The sequence below is a fragment of the Tiliqua scincoides genome, chromosome 1 (genome assembly GCF_035046505.1).
Source record: "Tiliqua scincoides isolate rTilSci1 chromosome 1, rTilSci1.hap2, whole genome shotgun sequence".
In the NCBI taxonomy this organism is placed as follows: domain Eukaryota; kingdom Metazoa; phylum Chordata; class Lepidosauria; order Squamata; family Scincidae; genus Tiliqua; species Tiliqua scincoides.
The window spans coordinates 185349370-185367222 of record NC_089821.1 but is presented as its reverse complement, the minus strand read 5'-3'; the positions used below and the strand labels follow the sequence as shown (position 1 = coordinate 185367222).

Here is a 17853-nt window from a genome sequence, read left to right as displayed (position 1 = left end):
AGGGGAGGGCAGGAAATAATGCCGAGTTACGCTTCCCCTCCCATGGGAACAGGGTCTCTGAGGTCTGTAGGGCTAGGAGAGTGACTGTGCAAAGGAAGCCCCACCCCCTAGCCAGAGTAAACAAGAATGAAGGGAGAGATCATAGAAACAGAGAACCCTGATCACAAAGTTCATTAGTTCAACTGGAAGGTGATCTAGAAAAATGTATAGATGGAAGGAGCTGATGTGAATTGCAGGGAGACAAAATGCTCCAAATACAATGTAAAGAGAACAGAGTGTTTTTCCAGGGAAAGTGATCTCCAAGTCCAGACTTGCAGGGTCAAGATAGGGTTACTGGAACTCTGTTACTGTTGTGAGTGGTTGGAAGCCTCTTGAAGGAACATACTCATCATCTTCTCTGCTTGAAGTGGAAGTCATTTCCAATGTTTACTGTAGGAGTACTTTCGTCTGAGCATTTTTCACATCTATTCTGAGATATTTAACACCTAAATAGAGGAGACTCTACTGCATCTTCATTTGGTACATTTTTTATACTTGGTACAATCAAAGTATATGTGGGTGAAAAAATTTTTTAAAAGATTTCTAGCCCTCATTGAGACACACACACACTGCATTTAATCTTACTATCTCAAACATAATGTGGTGTATAATGTGAGATTAGCTGCAGAGACAGCTAAAATACACCTACAGACTAATTCCTGCTTCTACTTTGAGAGCTCTCTGTCCATCTGGAAAAGGATACCTGTGCAGCAGGGTACTGCATTAAAATGTATACACATTTTGTGCACCTCTATGTAAGAAATTGTAATGTGAGAAGCTGCCCCAAGTTGACAATAGTTGCTTGCAGATTCAGAAACAAGAAGAGGTGCTCGACATGGCTTTCACTGGTTCAGGCATGGGGGACATGTTTGTCTCTCTTCCCTTTTTCATGACTCCTTCCTTCTTTTTCCAGGCAGCTTATGCTGGCCTGCAGCTTTGTCCTGTATGAACGCTGCCTTGTACTTTGTGCTTTGCGATGCAGCTATTGTAAGAGAAGTATATTATATTCAGAATAATGCAGAGTATCAAAACTTGGTGGCCAAAGAGGTCAAAACTCTGTTGACCTCCTGACTGGGAATCTTCTATTAAACTTTCTGGGAATCAAGAGAGTCTTAGGCCATGCAATTCAGAGTGACTAATGTACACAAAATAGAGGCTCTAACTTCCCCATTCCACTCTCCAACAGCCACTTCCATGCTATTCAATGGATATGGGCTGTAACTCAGTGGTAGAGCACCTGCTTTGCTTAAAGAAGGCCTCAGACTCATTCCCCAACCACTCCATTTGTACCAGGAAGTATCCCTGTCTGAAATCCTCAAGCGCTGCAACCCATCAGCCAGGGTTTAGGAGAGTGGGGTAAGGGGGTAATTTGTACCTGGGCCCAGGATCGAAAAGGGGGCTAGGAGCCAAAGGAGCAGGCCCAGAAATTTCCTGGGAACTTAAATTTTCCTATCTACTCAGACTTGGTGCCTGCACAGGATGCTGTGGATACTACCACAAGAGTGCGGTTGCAAGTACTGCAGCTCTTGGCAAGCCATATATGCTGGGCCAAGGAATACATACATGACACTCAGTTACGCAGTGTCAAATCTGGGAGGAAACTTGACTGTTACAGTACTCTTTGGCTTGCAAAGTTGCTTAACATGAAGGAGTGTATCGGAGCTCAGGGACACCGCTGCAAGACTACAGCTGCTGCAGAAGCAAGTTTTGGTACACACAGGCAGTGGCATAGCTAGCGGGGGGTGGGCAGGCGGTTCGCCCCAGATACCAGCCTTGGGGACACCACAAATGACCCAACATCATGGAGTTACCAATAACCCCATCATGTTATATGCCGTTGGATGCGGAATTTCCAGCTGAATGCAGTGGAAAAAATTGAAGTGAAATATCTCCTTTCCAACAAATTTTCCATCCATTTTTGCATTGCATTCTGCTGGAAATTCCGCATCTAACAGTATATAGCATGATAGGGTTATTCCTAATCTCTGCGACATTAGTGATGTTGTGTCACTTGTGGTGTCACCCAACCCCCCCAAGGCTGGTACCTGGGGCGGACCACCCACTCACTAGCTACGCCACTGCCCATTGCCACACTTCCCCGTTCTGTTCCCCCCCCCACTTTGCAAAGGGCCCCAAAAGAAACTCGTGCCCACTGATAAAATTCCGTTCAGGGGCCCTGCCATCAGCATAGACCAGGGGTGCCCAAACCCTGGCCCGGTGGCCACTTGTGGCCCTCAGGGGCTCCCAATCCGGCCCGCGAGGAGGTCCCAGTCTCCAATGAGCCTCTGGCTCTCCGGAGACTTGCTGGAGCCCGTGCTGACCCGACGCAACTGCTTTCACTGTGAGGGCAACTGTTTGACTTTCACCTGAACTGTGGGATGAGGCCTCCCTCCACTACTTGCTGTTTCACATCTATGATCCAGCAGTGACAGTGAAGAAAAGGTTGGCCTTGCTTTGTGCAAGTTCTTTTATAGGCCTTGAGCTACTGCAAGACCTTCATTCATTCATATAAGTTCCATCTCAAATATATTCATTTATGTAAATTTATTAAAATTTTAAATGTAAATTAATTCTTTTTTTCCCTGGCCCCTAACACAGTGTCAGAGAGATTATGTGATCCTCCTGCCAAAATGTTTGGGCACCCCGGCATAGACAAATGCTATGTTAAATGGACAATGATTTGACTCTTAAATAGTCCAAACTAAGCTGCTTTGAAAGGTGAATTTCAAAAGTGGTTTGCACAGCAACCTGGGAGGCTGTTAGAAATAACACTGTGAAGAGGCCTTGTCAAGAGTGTAGAGCTTTTGAGTTAAATCAGTTATAGTGGTGGCGGCTGCTCCTGGCTTCCAAATGGATGAGTCAGTTACAGTGACATCATCCTCTGCTGCAGCCATTTTCAATCTTTTTCAGCTCACGGCACACTGTCAAGGCACTATAATTGTCAAGGCACACTCCCAGTTTTTTACTTAAATTAAATTACTACATTACAATTAATTTTTAATTAACATAATTAATACAGTTAAATCATTACATGACAAAGGGCACAATCCTAACCAGGTCTACTCAGAGGTAAGGCCTATTTTGTTCAAAGGGGCTTACTCTCAGGAAAGTGTGGTGAGGATTGCAGCCAAAGACTGGGGGGGAATGTGCCTGTGGGACTTACTTCTGAGTAGACATGCCTAGGATTGGGCTTTTGGTTGTACTCTTTTTTTTCAAATACAGGAGCAGACAACTGGCACTTTTCTCTCCTCCTCACCCCCACCCCACTCCACCCCCTCCCACAGGCACATTACCCCATCTCATAATTACAGTTAGCACCTCTCCTACTATCCCTCCCCTCACTCCAAAGGTCCAGAATCACTTGCCTCACATTCTCCCCCCCTTGCCTGCTCCTGTATTTCAGAAAAAAGTGTGACCAAAAGCCCAATCATATGCGTGTCTACTCAGAAGTAAGTCCCATTATAATCAATGGGGCTTATTCCCAGGAAAGTGGAACTAGGAGAGGATCCTAAGAGCCCAGCCCAGGCCTGTCTACTCAGAAGTACGTAAGTCACATTTATAGTCAATGGGGCTTACTTCCAGGAAAGTGTGGATAGGTTTGTGGCCCAGCGCCCTTCCTCTGAAAGGCAAAGGCAAGGCAGCCAGAGTTGCGTTGGGGAGCTGCAGGCAACTGTGGCAAGGAGAAGGTACTTCAAAGGCCAGCCCATTCTTAGGCTGCTGGCCTCAGCAGATTTGCTGGCTTCCTACCTGCTTGCTTGCCCCTGGTTCCCTCCTTCTCACTCACGCCACCCAGACCTCCTCCAGGCCCACAGGGCAAGCAATGGACTTGATACCCAATCCTAAACCCCATAATATTCCCAGGTAAATGAGGATCAGGTTGCAGCCTTCCTCTTGCTCAACCACGGCTGTTCCTTTTTTGCCTGCTGCGTAAGGGTCAAAGCAACCACTTTTCCGGCTGCTGCCTGCCTCCTCTGACCCCGCAGCACAACTGAGGCTGCCTTGCGGCACAGCGGTTGGAAAACGCTACTCCACAGGCTTCCCAAACTGTCCCTGCTTTTTTTACCCTCTCTTCAAAACCCGGATTTCCTTCCATTTCTTCAGTTTTGGTCTGTTTTGCTCAGACGTTATAGAGGTTGTGTGTGTTTGTGTGTATTTGACATTAATTTCTTTTGTGTTCGGAGGCAGCTGTAGACCTGTCCACAGCACAGTCCTCTGTAGCTTTTGAGCCATGGCCAGTATGATCAGAATATTTTTGCTAAGCTTTACAGTGTTGCGAACAAATGATTTGCATGCTTTGCAGATTACTCTCAGAAATGAGCACAACTACTATACTGGATTCATTTCAAGGACTTTTGCAAAGGACTTTCTTGTTACAACCTTTTCTTTTTGCTAAACCACTCTAATTCAGAGCTCTTGAACTACAAGACCTTGAATTGAATTCACGAACTTCCTTGAGTTGTTCTCAGAATCCTCTATATAAACACCGTGGCCTTATAGAAGATTTGTCAATAGACTTTATGCTAGTTGTGTATGGCGCTGAACTTAGAAGTGGTTTCCATTCCGCTTCTATTATACAAAACAAATTTGATTTTGTTGGAATCATGTCTGTTCCTGAGTTAACATGAATCTTTTATGTTCAGGAACTCTATAGGCACAATCCACGTAAGCTAATTTATGTGGACTTGCATGTTGTACTGTGTAGCTGGAATAACTGAAGTAAAGAACATGAACTGTGAGCTGTACGTTCCTAGAATCTCAGCTCAATCATGAATTGCCTAAATTGAGTTCCCTAGAAAGTGTATGCTAAATACTTGCAATCAGTGATGTGGGGATAATAAATAATACTAAACAGATGGCAGAGCTATATATGTGCTTTTGACACTCAGGGGAAAGTACAACTGATATACTCAAAGTATTGTTGTTTAAAATGCAATGTGATCGCGTAGTAGTGTTGGGGTCAGATGTCCTCAGTCCTTGGTGTTTCCTTGAGTTCGATTGCGGTCTGTGGCATGAGTTCCTCTGTAAAAGGGAAATGAAAGTGACAGTGAGGTGTTTTATATATATTGATATTGATATTTAAGGAGATATTTGATATTTTCTTAATAAAAATATCTCCTTGATATTTAAGGAGAGCCAACAAATCGAAATAACTCAAAAGTGCATATTTTTGTGCTGGTTTTAATAAGACCGTGTTAGTTGTTGTGGTTTGCGCATGGAACACTAGCCCTATTGTAGAAACACAAAAAATTCATTCATTGTATTTCTATGTGGTCACGTGATGAAAAAGGGTTGTCCATCGTTTGAGAAAACATATACAGATTGAGCCTAATTATTCACATGGGTTCCGTTCCAAGCACTCACGTGGATGGCAAAAAATACTATAGCAAATCCATTTAAAAAACAAAGTTTCTTTGCTCCGGTGATTTAAAAACAGCCTTGCTGACCTTTGTGATGTAAGATAAGAGTCCTTAAGAAGACAATCCATCAATCAGTTGTCCTCCAAGCATGCTTCACTCAGCCCCTCCCTTCACCAATGCAAAGTGATCACCTTTCTTTCAGGTGCTCAGGGGCAAGGGAGGGGTCGCCTGGAGAGAGAAGGATTGATGGATTGTCAGCCAGCTGCCCCCCTCTCTCTCATTAAGGAGGCTATTGTTAAAGGACTGTTCAGTTTTTTAAACTGATTTTAAAGGGATGAATTTTTCCCCTTCTCCAAGCATCAGCACATTCCTTTTCATTTGCAGTGGCCATTCATGTTGAGTCAAATCCGTGTATTAAAAAACCGTGTATAACAAGTCTGAACCTGTAGAGGCTTTGGGACACCCATTATGTCTATCAGGCTGCAGGAGGAATTCTTTTATATATGCACTTTTTAATAATGGTTCTTGCTTTAATTCAAACCAAATCAATTATTTCTAAGAAACAAGTTAACACTGTAAAGTTGTTTTGATCCCTATTCCTGTAGTTTCTGCTTTTATTTAATTACAGAAAGCAGTCTTCCTTCCTTTAACAAGGCATTTAATTAAGCTTTTAATTCATGATAAGAAGTTAAATAGCACTTGGGAATCTTTTTTAATGGTTTCCACTTCCCATCTAGATTACCAAAAAGGAAAAAAAAAATAGTCGTGTGATAGAGAGGCATACATGGCTGTCAGCCAAGGGTATTGTAGGTCATGCCAATATTAGCTGGCAACAGGCCATTATCCAATTAACATTGCTTCATCGCTGCAAGTAATAACTCTTAGGAAAATGATTGAGCCATTCATGGTGCAGTGGTACTTTACTTGAGAAATATCCAGCACTGTTTCAAACAGTGTCTGAGTCACTAGGGTTGCCTGCTGTCCTTTGCCAATGAAAGCAAAGCCACATTAGTCACATCAAAGGTGAAAGCTGAGTGGAAGGAAATCACTGATTTTTATATCTCTTCCTCCACTCCTCATAATGTGACTTCACTAAAGGAATTAAATGCATTTTTTTTTTAAAAATAGTCTTGGTCATAAGAAAGCAAGCCAAGAAACAATGGTTCATCTAACAAATTTCAGTCGAACCTTTCCATGGGAGGAAAATACTGGGAGTGGTGGTCAACTGGGTCTCCACCTGCTGTGAAATACTGAATTACTCAGTAATGGAAATTATAGGCATACATAGTGTGTATGCACAGCCAGTATGCTAGTGGTTGTCATTCCTTCCATCATTTTAGTGTTCATAGCATCTTTTGCTTACATTTAGAGAAATTTAAAAAACAAACATGATCTGGATTCCATTGTGAATTCGACCACTTTTTTCTGTTATTCCAAGCCTCCTGCAGTATGTGTTTCATTTTCTTTTAGATTTTCATGTATCTGTGCCTTTAGACACAAAATATTTTGCGTGAAGAAATGCAGACTGAGACACAAATTCAGGCTTCTAAACTGGCAAAAGCCAAGTGTGTTTGTAAGGTTCATAAATTCAGTACCATGGGTGGGATGAAGTCTGGCATCCAATGCGTCTTAAGTGGCAGCAGTGAGAAATCCTTGCAGCTGTTAACCATCCACACCAGCGTACTGGCCCAAGGTGGGGAATATGTTGGGTATTAGCCAACACAAGATGATTGGGTTCACAAGAAAAATCAAAAGCGAAATGCAGGAGGTCAGTTTCAATTACAGCACTGTGTTGTGCTGGCTCTTAGAGATTATGACTTCTCTGTTTTAATAACCAGCATTCCATACCATTCCATTATGTGTGTTTATCTGTTGTGTATGTATTGCCTGGTAAAAGTACTCATTGACTGCATCATGTCTGGCCTCCACAGTGATCTGAGGTTGTAAAAACAAAAGACGCCTCAAACATTGTCTTTATATATGAACTATCTATGTGCCTTTTAATATCTGCATGTTAGGAAGAAATTCAGCACGTATTAATGTTTTCAGAATCTGGACATCCTATAACATTCATTGGCTTAACTAAATTCCCAGTACTGTATACAGGAAGTTTACTAGCAAATGTGGTAAGATAATTATAAATGTGCATTGTGATCCAAAAGAAGAGGGGGGTGGGACCGGCAGAGGCCTCCTCCACTGGATCCTATGCCCAGTGTAGGGGGGCTTCTCCAATTTAGCTGGTGCAGACTTGAATAGTCCCATAAGGGCTTTATTTGGGGCAAGGGGACAAATGCCCCCTTTCCCCAAGGAGACCTCTGGCGGCTTCCTTGGTCCCACAGGCTACAGCAGCGGCCATTTCTGCACTGCTGTAGCCTGCAGTGCTGGGAAGTTTAGGATTGGGCTGCCCATCTGCAGTCCTATAAACCTCTTCCAAGGAGTGAGTCCCATTAAGTTAGCAAATTACTAGTGGGTAGACGTACCTAGGGTTGCACTGTAAGAATAGTCTCACATTGCCTGTTTTAAGTGTATACCTAAAAAAAATTGGGATTCATCCTAGCACTCATTCCTGCCCTCTCCATCCTAAGGAAGCTGCCCTGGAGAATCAGTGGTCAGGGAATGGTGTGGGATTTGGTACTGGAAACTGGTAGGAGGGAGAAATTTCTGGAAACCCCTAATCCAGGGGTGTCCAAAGTTTTTGGCAGGAGGGCCACAGCAGCTCTCTGACACTGTGTCTGGGGCCAGGGAAAAAAAGAATTAATTTACATTTAAAATTGAATAAATTTACATAAGTTTACATAAATGAATATATTAAAGATGAACTTATATGAATGAGTGAAGGTCTTGTAATAGCTCAAGGCCTATAAAAGGCCTTGCACAAAGCAAGGCTGGCCTTTCCTTTGCTGTGAAACAGCAAGCAGTGGAGGAAACCCTCATCCCACAGCTCATACAAGAGTTCAAACAGTCGCCCTCACACTGAGTGCAGTTGTGTTGGGCCAGTGCGGGCTCCAACAAATTTCAGGAGGGCCAAAGGCTCATTGGAGACTGGGGATTCCCTGAGGGCCGCATTGAGAGACCTCAAGGGCCGCAAGTGGCCCCAGGGCTGGGGTTTGGGCACCCCTGCCCTAATCCAGTGACTTGAGAACATTTCCTAGGAAGGAGGGGAGCAGATAATGATTGCACTGGTGCTACCCTTTGTGATATACTTTCTAATGCATGCACTGTACAAGCAGGTTTGTCAGAGAGCTGCAACTGGCTGTATGCCCCATGTTGAATCCAGCTTTGCTTCTCAGTAACCTGTGAAACAGGCCCTGTTTTCTGTTTTTTGAGATGAGCAGCTCTTGTTATAGAATAGTCTCTTCACATATCTGCAGTAACTGTTAACCTTACAAATCACAATGGAGGCAAATTATTTTTACCACTGATTTGATGCACTCTAATCCAACCTGCATGCCTGCCTTCACTTCCCTCCCCCACCCTTTCTTTCTGTAGCTTTCTGCAGAGTGGCAGTTTGCACCCATCAGCTAAGCAATAAAGCCAAGATCCGTGAACATTTTTATTTGATTATGCTCAGATCACCGGTAAGCACTGTCATCAGTTCCACAGTCAAAGCACCTCATAGCACGCCCCTCATTCTGTGGATTGGTTGTCTGGAGTATACACAGTACAGTGGTGCCTCGCAAGACGAATGCCTCGCACACCGAAAAACTCGCAAGACGAAAGCGTTTTTGCGATTTTTTCTGGTGACTCGCAAGACGAATTTTTCTATGGCCGTGCTTCACAAGATGAATTTTTCTATGGCCGTGCTTCGCAAGATGAATTTTTAAAATTAAAAAGTTGAAGTTTTGTGCTTGAAATTTTTGAAATCCTCTGTACAGTATGTATGCCTTTAAAGAGCACTTAATAAACACTTTGTAAACCAAATTTGACTTTGTTCTGACTTTTTTTGCCCATAGGAACGCATTAATTAAATTTCAATGCATTCCTATGGGAAACCGCGCTTCGCAAGACGAAATTTTCGCAATACGAAATGACTTGCGGAACGAATTAATTTAGTCTTGCGAGGCACCACTGTATTGTCCCTTACTAGCCATATGCCTACATGCTGCAGAAAGTCCTCACTTAAAGTCATTTTGTTTTAAGTCTTTTCCTTATAAAGTTGATGAGAAAAGAAATCGATTCTTGACCACTCTCTGTTTGCATTTTCTCCCCATGCCTGTGAGGGTTTAGTCTGGCCTGGAAACCTTACATTTATTTCAGTGTTTAATATTAGAAGTGTTTTGGGTCTTTATTTAGAAGTTTGGTGATGTTTTTGTGACCAGAAATGTGCTGCAGGAACATAAGTCTTAGGTTGCAGTTTTCAAGGACCTACCAACAACTTTAAGACCCTGATCCTGGCGGGTGAACCACCATTGTAGTATTATAATTTTGTATTTCACCTGTGATGTCATATCCTTTGCCCATAGCAGGATGTTTCTGAAAAGAGTGAAGCAATATTTTGCATCTTAAATTGTTTATAATTTGGGGTGTTGGGCCCGGTGAAACATATCCTTTTAAAGTAACTTGTATATTTTGATAGCCATTCAAAAGCAATTCAGCATACTTACTGTGCCATACTTTTCCGTTTTTGGAATTGGTATTATGTATTTGTCTTACGGAGCATGGTTTTACAGTCTCAGGTACACTATGGGAATTGTGCAGCTTGTTGTATGTATGAATATATTGAGTATTTTTGGAGGGGCCTGAATAAACAAAATATTCCATAACAAACATTTTTTAAAAAGAAAATTTGTTACTGGTGTGGCAACTCATTTTACATTGTCTTAATCAGTAAATGATTTCAAGATCACTGACATTTGACTTCTAATAACTGTTTACTTATACATTATTTTTCTTGCAATTATATACCTGTTTTCATATCATTAGAAGAAAGATTTTTTTAAATTTTGAATAAAAAGGTCACAACCACCTTACAGAGGAGAACCCAAATATTGTTTGGTGCCCCATGTTCTTTAAGGGTGGTCATACCGACCTCTCAAACTACTTTTTGATGCTCTTCTGAGCTATCTGTACCACCTATATCAGGAGTGCCCAAACCCCGGCCCTGGGGCCACTTGCGGCCCTCGAGGCCACTCAGTGTGGCCCTCAGGGAGCCCCCAGTCTCCAATGAGCCTCTGGCCCTCCGGAAATTTGTTGGAGCCCGCTCTGGCCCGACACAACTGATCTCAGCGTGAGGGTGACTGTTTGACCTCTCGCGTGAGCTGTGAGATGAGGGCTACCACCACTGCTTGCTGTTTCACGCCTGTGATGTAGTAGTGGCAGCAAAGGAAAGGCCAGCCTTGCTTTGTGCAAGGCCTTTTATAGGCCTTGAGCTATCACAAGACCTTCATTCATTCATATAAGTTCATCTTTAATAGCCATTTAAGAGCCATTTAGTTATTTGATTTTTCTCTGTAAACCGCTTTGTGAACTTTAGTTTGAAAAGCGGTATATAAATACTGTTAATAATAATAATTAATAATATATTCATTTATGTAAACTTATGTAAATTTATTCAAATTTTAAATGTAAATTAATTCTTCCCCCCCGGCCCCCAACACAGTGTCAGAGAGCTGATGTGGCCCTCCTGCCAAAAACTTTGGACACCCCTGACCTATATGATAGGCAGCAACTATTCCAATGCATTTTTGCACCAATGCCTAATAAAGCAAAGTATGTTATTGAGGCCTGGAAGATTCCATATGAATACATTATGCTGTTCACAAGACACAATAGTTATGCTTTCTGACTTGCAATTCTAACCAGTACCAAGTTTTTTTATTTTTCTGATATGATCATGCAGAGTATGATCTTTTCCTTTTTCAAGTTTTTGTACTAAAAGGATAAATATATATCCTTTATATATAAAGCCAGAATGGTATAGTGGTTCTGACCTGGAAGATCCAGGTTCAAATCCTTACTCAGCCATGAAGCCTCCTGGGTGACTTTGGACCAGTCACTATCTCTCAACCTAACCTACCTTACAGGGCTGTTGTGGTGACGAAAGGAGGGAAGCAACCATTTACCATCTTGAGCTCCTTGGAGGTATAAAAATGTGAGAACTAAAAAAATAATACAGTGGAGAAGACTAGAGAGCATTACAAGCCTTAGGGCGCAGTCCTATCCAACTTTTCAGCACCAATGCAGCACTTAGTTAAGAGACCAAATTCTCCCTTACCTTCTCCTTAAGGACTCCATGACTCCCCCCCACCTCAGGATGCAGCACATGCAGGTGTGCCAATGGGGCATCAGCACTGGCACTTTGGATAGGACAGGGCCCTTAGAAGTCTTTCTTTTCCTTCACCCTGCAGGTGGTTCCTAATCTTGGAGCTTTTTAAAATGAAAGGTTAAAATATACTATTGAAATCATAATTATGTAGAGTGAAAGTACAAGGTTAAATCATCATCATCAATATTTATATACCACTTTTCAACGAAAAGTTCACAAAGCGGTTTACAGAGAAAAATCAAATAACTAATGGGTCTCTGTCCCAGAAGGGCTTACAATCTAAAAAGATGGAAAAGAACACCAGCAGGCAGCCACTAGAAAAGACACTTCTGTTTGGTGTGTAAAGGATCAAACTGGGAGGCAAAGTTCATGTTAGGTGTGCAAATGCATGTAACTTTAGCCCAATGGCTCTTTTTAAGGAAGAAAAACCCTATTGGGAAAGAGCAGAGAAGTGGCGGGAAGAGGGAATGTGGATGATGTTCTCCATCTGCCATTTTTCTTCTGCACATTGCCCCTCAAGTAGTTCCCCTGTAGTAGGAGTTCCCTGGCTGTATTATATACCATTTATGCAATGAATTAAGGTCATAGTGTATAGATTTTAAACTAATGTTGGAGAGCCTACATCCAGAGAGCCCTTCATGCATGTTTGTGAAACCTAGCTTTCAAAGATATTCCAAAATCATTAACAGCTATCATAATTTTTTTTGCCTTGTCATACAGCATGAGTCATATGTAGAATTTCAGATATACCATCATACTTTTGAATCCTATTTAGAAAGTATGAATCCTATTTATCATTATGCCGCTTGCTCCCATTTTGGAGGTACTTGTTGGGATGTAATCAGAAGCTTGAGCTGTAGCAGCTATTACAACAACCTGTGAGAAATGTGCAGTCCAGATCTGGAAGTTCTCCAAAACACGGGGAAAATCCCCTTTTTGCAGTTCCCAGCAGCTGCTCTTGTCCAGGGAGTTAAGATCTCACTTCAGAGACATTTGTATAAAATGCAAGGGGTTGGTGGTGAGCCCATGCACATGCACTCCAAGCTCCTTCTTTAGCACCCTGCATGAGCCTTTTGTATCATTTGGATACTGTGCAAAAAATTCTCTCCTGTGCTGGATTAGTGGCACCAGTGGTTGCACTGCTTTCAGCAAAAGGAGAAGATCTGGCTCTCAGTGCTGAACAAAGAGCCAAGTTACTTCATATACTGAGCTGACAGTGGGAGATACTGCGATCTCCAGTGGGATCTCCATGTCCAGATTAGTCCTAACAAGTGGTTAGCTCCTCCCTCTCAGGTAGGAAGGCAGAGTCTTTTGTTCCTCCTGAGGGGAGGGGCTGCCTGGACTCCCTAGACTGGCCTAGCCTTTTGGCCAAGCAGGATGGAGTCAGTCCATCTTGGCCATGCGCCAGACTGAGTCCAGATCGATCCTTGGAGGAGCAGTGAGCCCCCAGTACCGGCAGAAGCCCCCCCTTCACCCATGGCCTTCAAAGGAGGCCCCCAAAGCGCCCCCCACGGGTCTCAGCGCCTTGGACTGGGGGGAGCTCTCAAGGGCCATCCAGGACATGGGCCATGCCAGCGTATCCACTGCCATGGAGGCCCACCAGCAGCCACAGGGAGGCACCCTAGAGCACCCAATGGGGCCCCCAGCTCCCATCCCAGGGGAGGCAGGGGATAATGAAGATGAGGAGGACCCCCACCCCCACCCTCTAAGAGACACCAGATGCCCTCCACGTACAGTGCCAGCTCTGAACACACCCACCTCCAGGATCAGGAGCAGGGCGAGGGCAACTCCTACGCCTTGTCTGCAGAGGAGGGGGAAATATCGGGGGACGAGGTCAAGACCCACAAGCCCCACCTCTTCTGAACAGTTCAACAAACTGATCTCAGGGGTGGTCCAGGTGCTAGACCTGCAAGCCGAGCACCCTGAGTACATGGCACCCAAGATCAAGTGGGGGTCCCCATCAGTCTTCCCTAACCATTAGGAAACCCCCCACTGTTATCCCTTCCCTCCCTTCTGCCAACAACTGGTGGACAAGGAGTGGAACAATCCAGCCAAGGCCAGGAACTCCAGCAAACCCTCTACCAGGTTCTATAATCTGCCCCCAGAGGTCATGGCCCACCTCAAGTCACCCCTGGTGGACGCTCCAGTAGCAGCAATGGGATCCCCAGCCGTCCTCCCTACGGACAGCGATGGCCTGCCAAGGGACCCCACAGACAGGAAGGTCTGGAGGCCTCCTGGAGCTGGCCACCAGGAGGGGATTCAAGGCTTCCTCTAATGCGCTGTGAGCCTCCGCCTTCCTTTGTACCAGGGCGTTGGTGTTGTGGCTTTAGCAGTTCAGTGAGATCCACACTGCCTTCACAGCAGACTCCACAGCAGATGCCATGCAGTTATCGGCCAGGGCCATGGTTCTCGTGCCGCAGCACCTGGCTGCACAACTGGGACGCGGATGCAGCATCACACGCAAGGGTCTCCAGGCTCCCCTTCCAGGGAGCCAAGTTCCACTCCTTGTGGAATCCAGGGGCAAGAAGAGGGTCCTGCCCACCAGAGAGAGGAACCCAAGGCCTTCAGCGGCCCCAACACCAGCCCTTTCATTCCCCAAGAAACTCTCAGCCCGGCACCTCAACCTCTCTGGCCCCTTTCAGAAGCCGAAGACCCGTCTGGCACCCTAGACAGCCAGCCCACAAGCCCAGAGGACAGCAGCCCCAGCGCTTTGGCGCAAAGGGGCCAAAGTCACAATGATGACCAGCCATCCTCGTCCCACATCATTGGTGGAAGGCTGCAACACTTCACGGACAGGTGGGATATGGTGACCACCAACCAGTGGGTGCAGGACACCATCCGCTGAGGGTATTCCTTGGAACTCCGTGTGTCTCCCCCCAACAGGTTCCTTCGGGTCCACAGACCCAAATGCCTGCTAAAATACAGCAAGATGTTCGAGGCAATCCAACACCTCCTACAGGTCGGGGCCATCGAGCTGGTTCCACGAGAGCAATGGGGGTCCGGGGTGTACTCCCACCTCTTCACCGTACCTGGCGGCAGAGACCCGGCAGAGATCTGTCGACATCAGAGCCATCCTCAACCTCAAGTGGCTCAACAGATGGATGCGACATCAGAAATTCAAGATGGAGACTTTACGATCCATCCTGACGTCCATCAGAAGGCACAGCTACACGACCTCACTGGACCTCCAGCAGGCGTACCTGCACTTACCCATATTGCCCGCCCAGCGCCACTACCTCAAGTTCTGCTACCAGAACCAGCACCATCAATTCAAGGCACTCCCTTTTGGCTTATCTTCAGCGCCAAGAGTCTTCACGAAGATCCTTGTTGTGCTGATTGCGCACCAGGGGCATGGCTGCCTTTCTGTACCTGGACAATGTCCTTCTGAGATCTGCCACACCAGAAGAGGGCGCCCTACATCTGCACCAGACCATCCAATGCCTCCGGAACCACGGGTTCCTCATCAACTTGGAGAAGAATCACCTGACTCCATCACAGTCTATAGAACACCTGGGAGCAATCATCGACATCTCCCAGTTCAAAGTGTTCTTGTCCCCAGAGCTGCGGACCAGGACTGCAGACCTGATCAATGCTGTCCTCCGACCCCCCAGACCGGATGTAATGATATTGGCCTGCCTCCTGGGCATGCTACCTCCTGTTAGGACATCATCCCATGGGCCAGGTAGAGGACACGGTACCTCCAGCACCTGCTGATGCCTTCCAGGACTTCATCGTCTCTCAAAGGAGCAAGCTTGTCAGACTGGACCCCCTCACTCTCAAGGACCTTCGATGGTGGACGCGGCCACACAGGTTGGACCAGGGCTTGTCCATCCAGATACACCACAGAGCCGTCCTGTTCATGGATGCGAGTCTCCAGGGATGGGGGGCCCACACCCCCGAGGAGGTAGTCCAGGGTCGCTGGTCCCCAAGCGAGAGGACGGCTCCCATCAACCTGCTAGAACTGAGGACGACTAGCCCTGCTGGCCCTCCCCCAACTCAGAGGTCAGGTCGTACTAGTGTACACTGACAACATTGCGGCAAAGGCCTACATAAACCGTCAAGGGGGCACCAGGTCAGCAGCCCTGCAGATGGAGGCACGCAGGCTGATTCTGTGGGTGGAAAAGAACCTCAGCTCCATCAGAGCCGAGCACATCGCCGGACTGGAAAACACAGCAGCGGACTGGCTGAGTCGCCAGGACCTCAACTATTCAGAATGGAAGCTCCATCCACAGGTCTTTGCTTGGATCAACAGTCAGTTCAGTCCGTTGACCATAGAACTATTCACCAGCAGCCACAACCATCAGCTGCCAAGGTTCTTCTCCTGAGGACACTGTCCGGAGGCAGAGGAGACAGACACACTCCACCAACAGTGGCCCCGAGGAGTAACGTACGCATTTCCTCCCACAAAGCTCCTTCAGAGGGTCCTCATGAAAGTCAGGCTAGAGCAGGCCAAAGTCCTCCTCATAGCACCAGACCGGCCCCGCCAGCCCTGGTACCCGGACCTGTGGGAGTTGGCCATCTCCCCACCCATTCCCCTTCCCCAGCGCCCGGACCTTCTGTCACAGGGCCCAGTCCTTCACCCACAGATAGCCAAACTCCATCTAGCTGCCTGGAGACTGAGCAGCAGAGACTAGCCAGGTCAGGCTATTCCCCCACTGTCCTGGCTACTCTCCTCTCTGACCAGAGAGGATCCACCAACCTGGTCTACAACAGAACCTGGAGGGACCTAACTGATTGGTGCCAATCCCTAAATCTTGACCTAGAGAGGATCAGGGTCAAGGATTTCCTGAGCTTCCTCCAGGCAGGCCTCGACAAGGGCCTCAGCACAGCCACCCTTAAGAGGCAGGTCTCAGTGGTCGCCTCCATTCTGGGGTTCCCCAAGGGAAGGGCTCTCGCATTACACCCACATGTTAGAAAATTCCTCAAGGGAGTGAGTCACCTCAACCCACCACCCGTGACCAGGGCTGCCACGTGGGACCTGACACCGGTGCTGAGGGTGTTGACGAGGCCTCCTTTTGAACCGATGGTGACGTGCACGCTAAAGCTACTGTCGCAGAAGACTGCCTTCCTGGTGGGTGTAACTTCTGCCAGAAGGGTGTTAGAGCCCTCTCCGTAGCCAAGGAACTCTGCTAGATCCAGGAGGACAGGATCGTCCTCCACACCGACCCTGCCTTCCTGTTCAGGGTGAACTCCCTGTTTCACCGCTCACAGGAGGTGGTGCTACCCACCTTCTGCCCCAACCCTTCTCATCCCAGAGAGCGGGAATGGCATGCCCTCGATGTGCATCAGGCGGTGAGCTTTTATCTCTCCAGGACCTCAGCCCACCGGCGTTCAGAGGCATTGTTCGTTTCATTCCAACCCAGTGAGCAAGGCAGGAAGGTGTCTCCCTCCACCATTTCTAGATGAGTTAGAGAAGGCCATAGCTGAGTCATACAGGGCATCCGGCAAGGACCCCCCTAGGGTCATAGTGGCCCACTCCCTCAGGGGGTCCACCACCTCAGCTGCATTCAGGGCTCACCCCTCCCTGGATGCAGCGTGCAGGGCAGCTACCTGGAGCTCGCCTAACACCTTCATCAAGCACTACAAGATTGACGCCTTCGCCTCTGGGGATGCAGCCTTTGCAAGGCACATCCTCCAGAGTGTGGCACTATAGGCTTATGGCAGCTCCCACCCTTGAGGAGCACTGCTTGGGCACATCCCACTTGTTAGGACTAAGACGGACATGGAGATTTGTACTTACCGTGAATCCCCCTTGTCAGTGGTCTCCATGTCCGGATTAGTCTGCCCGCCCTCACAGCTGTAACAAAAAAGAGAGAGAGAGAGAGAAAAGAAACAGACAGATATATATTGAACGCCAGAACCCTAAGGTCAGGGGGGCGCAGTACAACGCAGAGTAGCAATAGAATTAGGGTAAGGTCCCGTGCCACCTGGGCTCATTCTGCACTCATCCCCCCGAGCTAACATGTAATGCAGCATGTGACATCAGACGACCACCACTACAGTGCATCAGGAGGGACACGAGACACCTGGCGTCAGGGGCGGGGCTCTGCAAGTCTGGACAGTCTGGGGAGTCCAGGCAGCCCCTCCCCTCAGGAGGAACAAAAGACTCTGGCCCGCCTACCTGAGAGGGAGGAGCTACCCACTTGTTAGGACTAATCCGGACATGGAGACCAATGAGAAGGGGGATTCATG

The 17853-nt window shown here is 46.7% G+C and overlaps 1 protein-coding gene across 1 annotated transcript in view; it reads left to right on the top strand.

The window, feature by feature from the left end:
• Positions 1–17853, top strand: part of BACH2 (BTB domain and CNC homolog 2) — a 101203-nt gene that overhangs the window by 43299 nt on the left and 40051 nt on the right. The gene's annotated exons all lie outside the window — the stretch shown is intronic.